Raw genomic sequence first — 8,450 nt, forward strand, 5'->3', positions numbered from 1 at the left:
ATTTAACATCTATAGACACACCACCCACCAGAAGTTGCTTTGTGTTTTTGTGACTACAAGCATTTATGAAATAATTTCCTGCATCAAATTTTGTAAATATCAGCAGCTACACTACAGTTCCTTTCCGTTCGTATTCCTATCCATTTTACTATCTTGTCTTGTTGTTCCTATGTTTTTTTTTTAGAAATAAGATGTATCGAGAATTTTTTTGATCCCAGTGGTTACAAAATTAGTCCCATTAGATTGATGAGAAGATCTCAGCTCCCCAATTCCCCGTAAAAAGCCGTGTAAAAACTTGCTTGTAAGCATTCATCCATATTCATCCACTGTAATATTGCTATACGTGTTGATGCGTCAAGGGGATAAAAACTTCTTAGTTGCTATTTCGCTATTTAACGAACCTCTTCCACCAGTTTAGGATTTATAGAAAACATCTATCACTGGGATGTACAGTGTTTTATTCTATTAACAGACAGGTAAATTCTGTAGAATACATAACTCTAAATTCTATAAAGTAATATCTTCCATTTCAAAGAATTTACTCGTATTTTCCATTACAGCAATACTTTTATAGCATTGAAAATACCCTTTTCTTTCAAATAGTCAATCATTTTTGCCTATATTCCTTCTTATAGTATCTTGAAACATAATTTATATTTTTAACTCAATATAAAAATTTTATTAATTTTATTGTTAAAGATTTCAATAAATGTATTGGCTTTAGAATGAAAAAATAAATCCAGTATTTCTCTGCTCACCTTGTATTAACGATGTTCTATGATTGAACAAATACAAAACTCCTCTTGGAGACAATAAAACGGTATTTCTGCTTTTCTCGTTGCTGCTAAGAGTGTATCTTTCAAGTTCACATACCTATTGTTGTCTTATCTGATAAATGTGATGTAAACATGCTATTGCACCGCCATCTTGGTTATTTTGGTCCACTAATTTCCGTACTATCTGTACATGTGTCAATACTTTACATGGAGATTTGCAACGAACAATTGTAAATAACTTAAGATAACTTTGTAAATTGTAGTTTCTCTGAAAGCACAATGATCTTGAGTTGCTCACGAAAACATTTATTTAGATCATGTAGATTTCTACATCAAACAAAATCCCAATTATTGAGTTTTGTATCACAATTTATCTATGCTTTGAGATGTTTGATCTTTAGCTTATCACGAAGTTCTTAGGCTTGCTTATACGGTTTACCGTTAGATTCATGATAGACTTGTAGATTTATCTTCTGGAGTTATTGTAGCACCATACAGTACACACCTTTAAAGAGTTTTTTCTCTGCAGAATAGAACCTTGAGGATTATCTAAGGCCTGATGTGGCAGGACAGTTGCAGAGAGTGATTACGGCCCTGTGGTACCTTATGTTTGTAAACCTTATTTAACACACTTTTTTCTTCTTGTTCAGAATCTACATTACTTTCCTGTTTTAAATTACATTTATTACACGAAAAAAACCAAATATTTTAAACCATACAAATTTTAACACTTATACTAAAATTCAAAATTTTTTCAATGGTTCTAAATGTTTTAACATACTTCCAGAGCATGTAAAAAATAACAATACTTTCACTACGTTTAAATTTGACATGAAAGAGTACTTGGTTGGGAGTACGTTCTACGTTTTAAAGAGACCCTTGAGGAGATCATAGGTGGGGGGAGGGGGCAGTGCGTCTCTTCAGCTTGCACTTAGCATCTGATTAGATTAAGTTCGTGCAATCGATCTCCGTTTGGAAAATATTTGTTTATGTTAATTCATAGCCCTTTATGATAACTTTCCTTAAACATAGCAAAGGTAGAAAATATTTTTTTGATCATTCCTAGTCATTTAAGGAAGGCAATCGAGGCCACTTTGTTATTATTTCCAAATATAATCAGATGAAGATCAAAATTTGAATTTTTACATGACTTATAGCTTAAAGGATTGACATGTCTTTTTATTTATAGAAACATTTATTTTTTAATAAAAAATAATTTAAAACATGTCTTTTTCGTCAAAACTATGTTTAATTACATAACATAATTTATTTTCATAATATGTTCAGTGATAACTTACTCGTATTATCAATTTTATCTCTGGGTTATATGTTTTATGTGTTTAAGCCTGCGTAAAACACTTTAAAATTCATATTGCATAAATATTTGAAGGTTATAATCATTAACTTGCTTAGTAAGTTTAGAAACGTACTAACTTATAAATTAGGGTAAAACAATTTTTATTTGTGACTCGTAATAACTTATTTAGGCCATACACTCCAGTAACTATTTAACATTGATAGAAAGATAGACATTAGTATTGATGGAGTCATTAATTTCTCTACATATTAGTTGATTGTATATAATTGTTACTCTATATTTACTATGGTTCTCAGGATACCAAACTATTCAATAATTAAAAGCGGGCTTTTCAAAGCAATACACTTTGCCTATCCTTATATGGAATCTACAATTCGTGTTTATTCAACAAAGTCCCAACTTTATGGAGGGTAGTTTAGCTGAGATAGTGTTGAAATTGAATTGAATCGAATTGGCTTGGATATTTATTTCCCGACACTGTATATCTCACTGTATTTACTGTGAAATAGAGTCGACATTATGGACTGCAGTTGCTTTTACAATATTTGTACACATCTCTTTCGAGTGAACGTAATTTACTTATGCGAACACAAGTAATGCGTTGTAAACAAAAAGTAATTTACTAAGTGTTTAATATGTCTTAGTTTTTCAACACTACTTGAAAGATTTACTATTCTTTTCATGGTATGAAATGAGCACAAAGTAAATCTTTGTGTACTTCGGAACACGGCAAATCCCTAAAAACGAATAGACGTCTACGCAACGGAGTAAAACGCTTTTGACACCAGGAGGTGTTTTAATCGAGATTTAAACTGTTTGGGATAATTTACATGTTTAATACTATCAGGCAGCTTGTTTATCAGTTTCACACCAAGTTGGGACGGCAAGTGTTCAGACGCACTCGTTCTATGTTATACAATCCAAAAGTTGTCCCTGCCTCTTGTCTCGTATTGGGGAACGTCACTGCCTTGGACCAACTCGCATTTGAGTCGACAGTATAGAACGACGTCGAGAATATAGAGACAGGGTAAAGTTGACAATCCAAGCTCTCTGAAGGCATCTTTGCATGAGTCTATGAAATTCAATTTATAAAGAATTCTGACAGCTTTCTCTTGTGCTCTAAATATTTTTTCGAATTTATAGAAAAGCTGCCCCACAGTCTCAATCTGTCAGACAAATATGGATGTATCAGACCAAAGTAGGCTAGTTTTAATACATCAATATAACAGAATGTTGCATCTACGCTTAGCGAAGCCTCTTACAGGAGACGTGGATTAGCGTACTCCCACCATTTCTTATAAATAACCGAATACATGGGATATTCTAATATTTTTAACAGATTTTTGCACCTTCAAATATTGTTGGCAGATCTGGTTACACATGCAAGCCAGCAGCCTGTTGGCCCTTCAGCTTAACCAGGGATCTTATACAATATAAGTACTTGAAGATACATGGACTTCAGGATATAAGGACTTAATGAATACAAAGAAATTAAGGATACAATGACTTGAGGATACAAGGACTTAATGATACAAGGACATCCCAAAATATATACCACTTCAAATTTTAGTCCGCATTTTATACCACAAACATTATTTCCCTCATATATTGCTTGAAAATCTAAAGACACTTTCAAATGCTGTATCGAATAAAAAACATTGACGAACCACGTTTACAAATATAAAATAAGTCGTACGTCTTTTATTAAAAACAGTTATTTCGTTAAATCTATTTAAAAGCATGTATTTTATAAAGTTAGGTTCAATACTAAAAAGATTTATTTAGTAATAAATGAATACAAACACGAAGCGATATCCTATACACATTTATACAAATTTCACAATTTCCACCTTCAGCCTTTCTGTTTAGGCTTGATTAAAAAATCCCCTAAATTTCCTATTTTAAATACCTGAAATTTCACGTATAATGATAAAAAATATTTATACTTTTTGTATTCAAGACCACTATCTTAAAACTTTTTGATATTAACACAGAAAAATCTTTTTAACCACTCTAAAAAAGATGTTTAACACATCTTTTTTTTTAACTTATTTTTGCCGCTCTTGCGGAACTAAATTATGAGACTTTAAATTAAATTATTGTTGTATCAAAGTAATTTCTCTTTATAGAATCAGAAGACGAGTAATATATGTTACATACTACAAATAACAAATGCCTCTAATGTAATCACGATGAAACACACACGACAGACAAAGTTGTGTGTCCCAGACAAAACAAACGGGTCCAGACAAGAAGGGCTGAAAGGATCCATGTCAAGCATCCTGCACACAGAGGTCCTGAATTATAAATAAACAGGCCCTAAGTAAGACCGGCTGGCCCGTATTATCACTTGTACCCAAAAAGAACAGTCTCGCTCTTACTTGCCCTCTCCTGTCTTGTTGGACACAAGAAGGGATGAATTTTACTTTTTTGTCGGTACTTTGATACAATTATAATACCAAAATAATTTGTAATGAAATTACTGAAAGGTTTCAATCCAGTTTTAGTAACAATTCTGCTCCAACGTCAGTAGAGGATTTTCCGATAAACCGATCAAGTTTGTTTTCCTTACAGATTGTTTCTGTGACATGGGCGGGGCCAAACTGAGAGCCAAACTGAGAGCTAAACTGAGAGCAGGTCAAGAGACACTTCACTTCTCTATACACAATAGCCTCGTGTCTACTTGTTATTTTTGTAAAATGAGTTTTACGATAGGCAAACACTCGAACAATTGTGCATCGCTTGACGTGGGTACCACAAGGAGTTTTAGTTTCTATGGTTAGGAAAACACTTATTTCTATTTATTATAGATAAACACTGCAACAATTTTGTGTATCTCTTGCATGGATGTTTACTATATATATAATCTCTCATCAAGTATATACAATACATTGTAAATAACGTAAGGTAAATTACAATATACTCGTACATACACGATAATACACAGCGTGACGTTTAGATAACATACTTGTATATTTTTTAATATTATTTCTACAGATCATTGATAACTAAGCACCACCGATCATTTTATGTGTTAAACATCTTTTATAGAGTGGTTAAAAAGATTTTTCTGTGTTAATATCAAAAAGTTTTAAGATAGTGGTCTTGAATACAAAAAGTATAAATATTTTTTATCATTATACGTGAAATTTCAGGTATTTAAAATAGGAAATTTAGGGGATTTTTTAATCAAGCCTAAACAGAAAGGCTGAAGGTGGAAATTGTGAAATTTGTATAAATGTGTATAGGATATCGCTTCGTGTTTGTATTCATTTATTACTAAATAAATCTTTTTAGTATTGAACCTAACTTTATAAAATACATGCTTTTAAATAGATTTAACGAAATAACTGTTTTTAATAAAAGACGTACGACTCCTTAATAGCTAACGTCATATACATACTGTAAATATTTCACAGTTTTTATCATCAACCATTTTTATTTCGGGTTGATTACAAAATGCGCTAAATTTCACGTACAGTGATCAAACAAATTTCTACTATCTCTGTATTCAAGGGAGTTATCCGAAAGGGCTAGGAATATTACTCCAAATCAAAATGCATCACTTAAAATCAACTGCACTTCCTTAAAATGTTGTTTCGGCTCATGTCATAACAATTAATTTATTATTTCAAAATGTAAAGTAATAAATACGCAGTTCCTGTGAAAACCCAAATAACACTAGTTACTATTATTTTTTTAACGTTATTAAAGTATAATTACTTTTAATAGGTAAATTGTTTTACTATTGTACTTGCGAGTATTGTACATAACTGCAAAACTAATATTACCAGGTAAACTCTTAGAGTATTTTATTCTTATAAGTCTTAAGTATATACTCTTACCCAGAACAGTAAATAATGATAAGTAACCGTTTAAAATTAAAACCATCCTTACTCAAGTAACCTACATCGTATGCAATTAGCAAGGCTAGGCAAAGTGAGGTCGAAATTATTTATGAAATCCGGAATCAAATAAGATGATAGAAAACTTATTGTACCAACAAAACCTTTATAGCAAACAAATAGATTTGAAATTGTTTTTCAAAAGAGCATGTTTACATTTAAAATTAATTTAAAGTATTTAAGAAATTCTTATGTCCAAGAATACAGTTTTCTGCTGATGGAAAAAATTACAGGGTTTATAGAAAAAATGATCGTAAATTTAGAATTGAAATCTGAATTAATTAAGAAACATTTGAGGACGTTTAAATCTGTTTGAGTAGACGTGCAACATAAATCCGAAATAAAAATTCATTTGCTTTTAGTTGTAGTTGAATGAATCTATCTTCTTAAATACTATATATATATATATATTTTAAATAGTACGTAAACACATAACGTGCTTTGAAACTACAGTTAAAAAGTTGGTTACAACTATTGTAGTATATTTAGTTGAGATGCCTAAAAGAATGTTGGGCCAATAGAACTAGTGTACAATAACTTATTTTTCAGTAGTTATAAGATTTATTCATCTGAAATTAAACATTATTTGACTAAACAGTAAATAATTTCAACTCTGCTTTTTCATCCTTTAGTACTTTAGTAAACTGTATCAACTCGGAGACCAAAATCTCTCGGTGCTGGACAAACTCGCCTTACTCAATGGACACAGTAATGCACCTAAACGTAAGTTCTAACAACGAAAATGACTACATTACTAGGTAATGTGCTGTGTAATATCTCATTCTATAAACACAGCATTACTAATATTCTAGAGCAAATATTTTCTGAGGTGTTCACTCTATAAAACAGTTTTAGGTGCACACAAATGTCATTGTGCACCATTTACTACCACAGAAATTAACTAAAACTAGAATATTCATTTACAATCCATGTATTATGAACGAATATTCTCGTTGCAATATCGTGCAAAGATATTCTCTCCTGTTATTCGCGTGTTTTGAAGTTAAAAGCATCCACATGTGAATATCAGCCAACAGAAGTTACCGATGTTGTTGGTAAGCGAGTCGAGATTCCTTTAGGAACCTTCCGGTTTTGTGTGTGAAGGTTGGTAATTTTTCAAGAGCCCGCCTCTTGCAAGGGGAACAATAGAGACCTGGGGGTTCGTTCTCATTAGAGGAGAGGTTCCTGGCCTCAGACAAAACACACACACATGCACACACGCGCGCGCCCGCGCACGCGACTCGACAGTGGAGGAAACCCATTACATAGTGTTCCCAACGCTCCTGACAACCTAATTTATGTTCATTCCTGTTACTTACTGTGTTTAATGTGGTTCTCTGCTTATCGTGTTTCTCAACGTTATACGACTCTAACTCATTTCTGTCATTTAGAAATAAAATGTACATTTTTTATGTTCAATTCAAGTCAGTTATTTACTGAAAGTAGGCTTTATTTTGAATATGTGTGTATTTATATATATATATATATATATATATATATATACCTTAAGACTAAAACAAACGTACTTTCAATTATTTTTATTTTTCAGCTACCACGATTTTAGTACCTAATATTTTGTCTTTATTCCCAAAAAAATAAACTGTTAGAGAATTTTTTTTAAGAATAAACACAATGTCCTCAAAAATAAAAAAAAATGTATTGTAAAATAAAAGATTATTCTCCTACACGAATATGTCAGCCAAAATGACTCGTATATACTATATATTAATCTAGAAACGTCTATACTGAATATTAATCTAGAAATGGCAATACTGCATATTATTCTAGAAACATTAATACTGTATATTAATCTAGAAGCGTCTATACTGTATATTAATGAAGAAAGAAACGTTTATGCTGTATATTAATCAAGAAACATCTATACTTCATACTAATCTAGCAACGTCAACACTGCATATTAATTTAGAAACTTCTATACTGTATGTTAATCTAGAAACATCTGTACTGTATATTAATCTAGAAATGTCTGTACTGTATATCAATCTAGAAACGTCTAGGGCAACCCATAAAAAGACTTAAGGTGGATGTTGCGCCCCCCCTCTAAACCCGTGGTCATCGCTGTTGCCACTTTTACTTGTATGAAAATAACTTATCCGTCTCAACAACACAGGACAGCTGGTGGTCAGCAACGATATGGCAACACTGTCTCAAATGTCATCAGACTATGCTGCTCTAGTGCTTATTCCTCAGGAATATGTTTTAGAATACTCTGGTGATTTACAACAATAATTGTTCTTCCATAGTAGTCGTAATTTTTCAAGAAGATGACCTTATAAAAAGTGGAGGTTTGTAGAATAACATAATGGAGATTGAGCTACCTCGATAAATGATTGGATTTAACTGATCTTAGTACAGAAATACTACGAGAAAACTCGTCAGCCAATACCAACCCGTCAAATGTTAGTACAGGCTGGACATTCAAGTTTTAAA

This window comes from Homalodisca vitripennis, chromosome 2 (genome assembly GCF_021130785.1).
Source record: "Homalodisca vitripennis isolate AUS2020 chromosome 2, UT_GWSS_2.1, whole genome shotgun sequence".
Taxonomy (NCBI): domain Eukaryota; kingdom Metazoa; phylum Arthropoda; class Insecta; order Hemiptera; family Cicadellidae; genus Homalodisca; species Homalodisca vitripennis.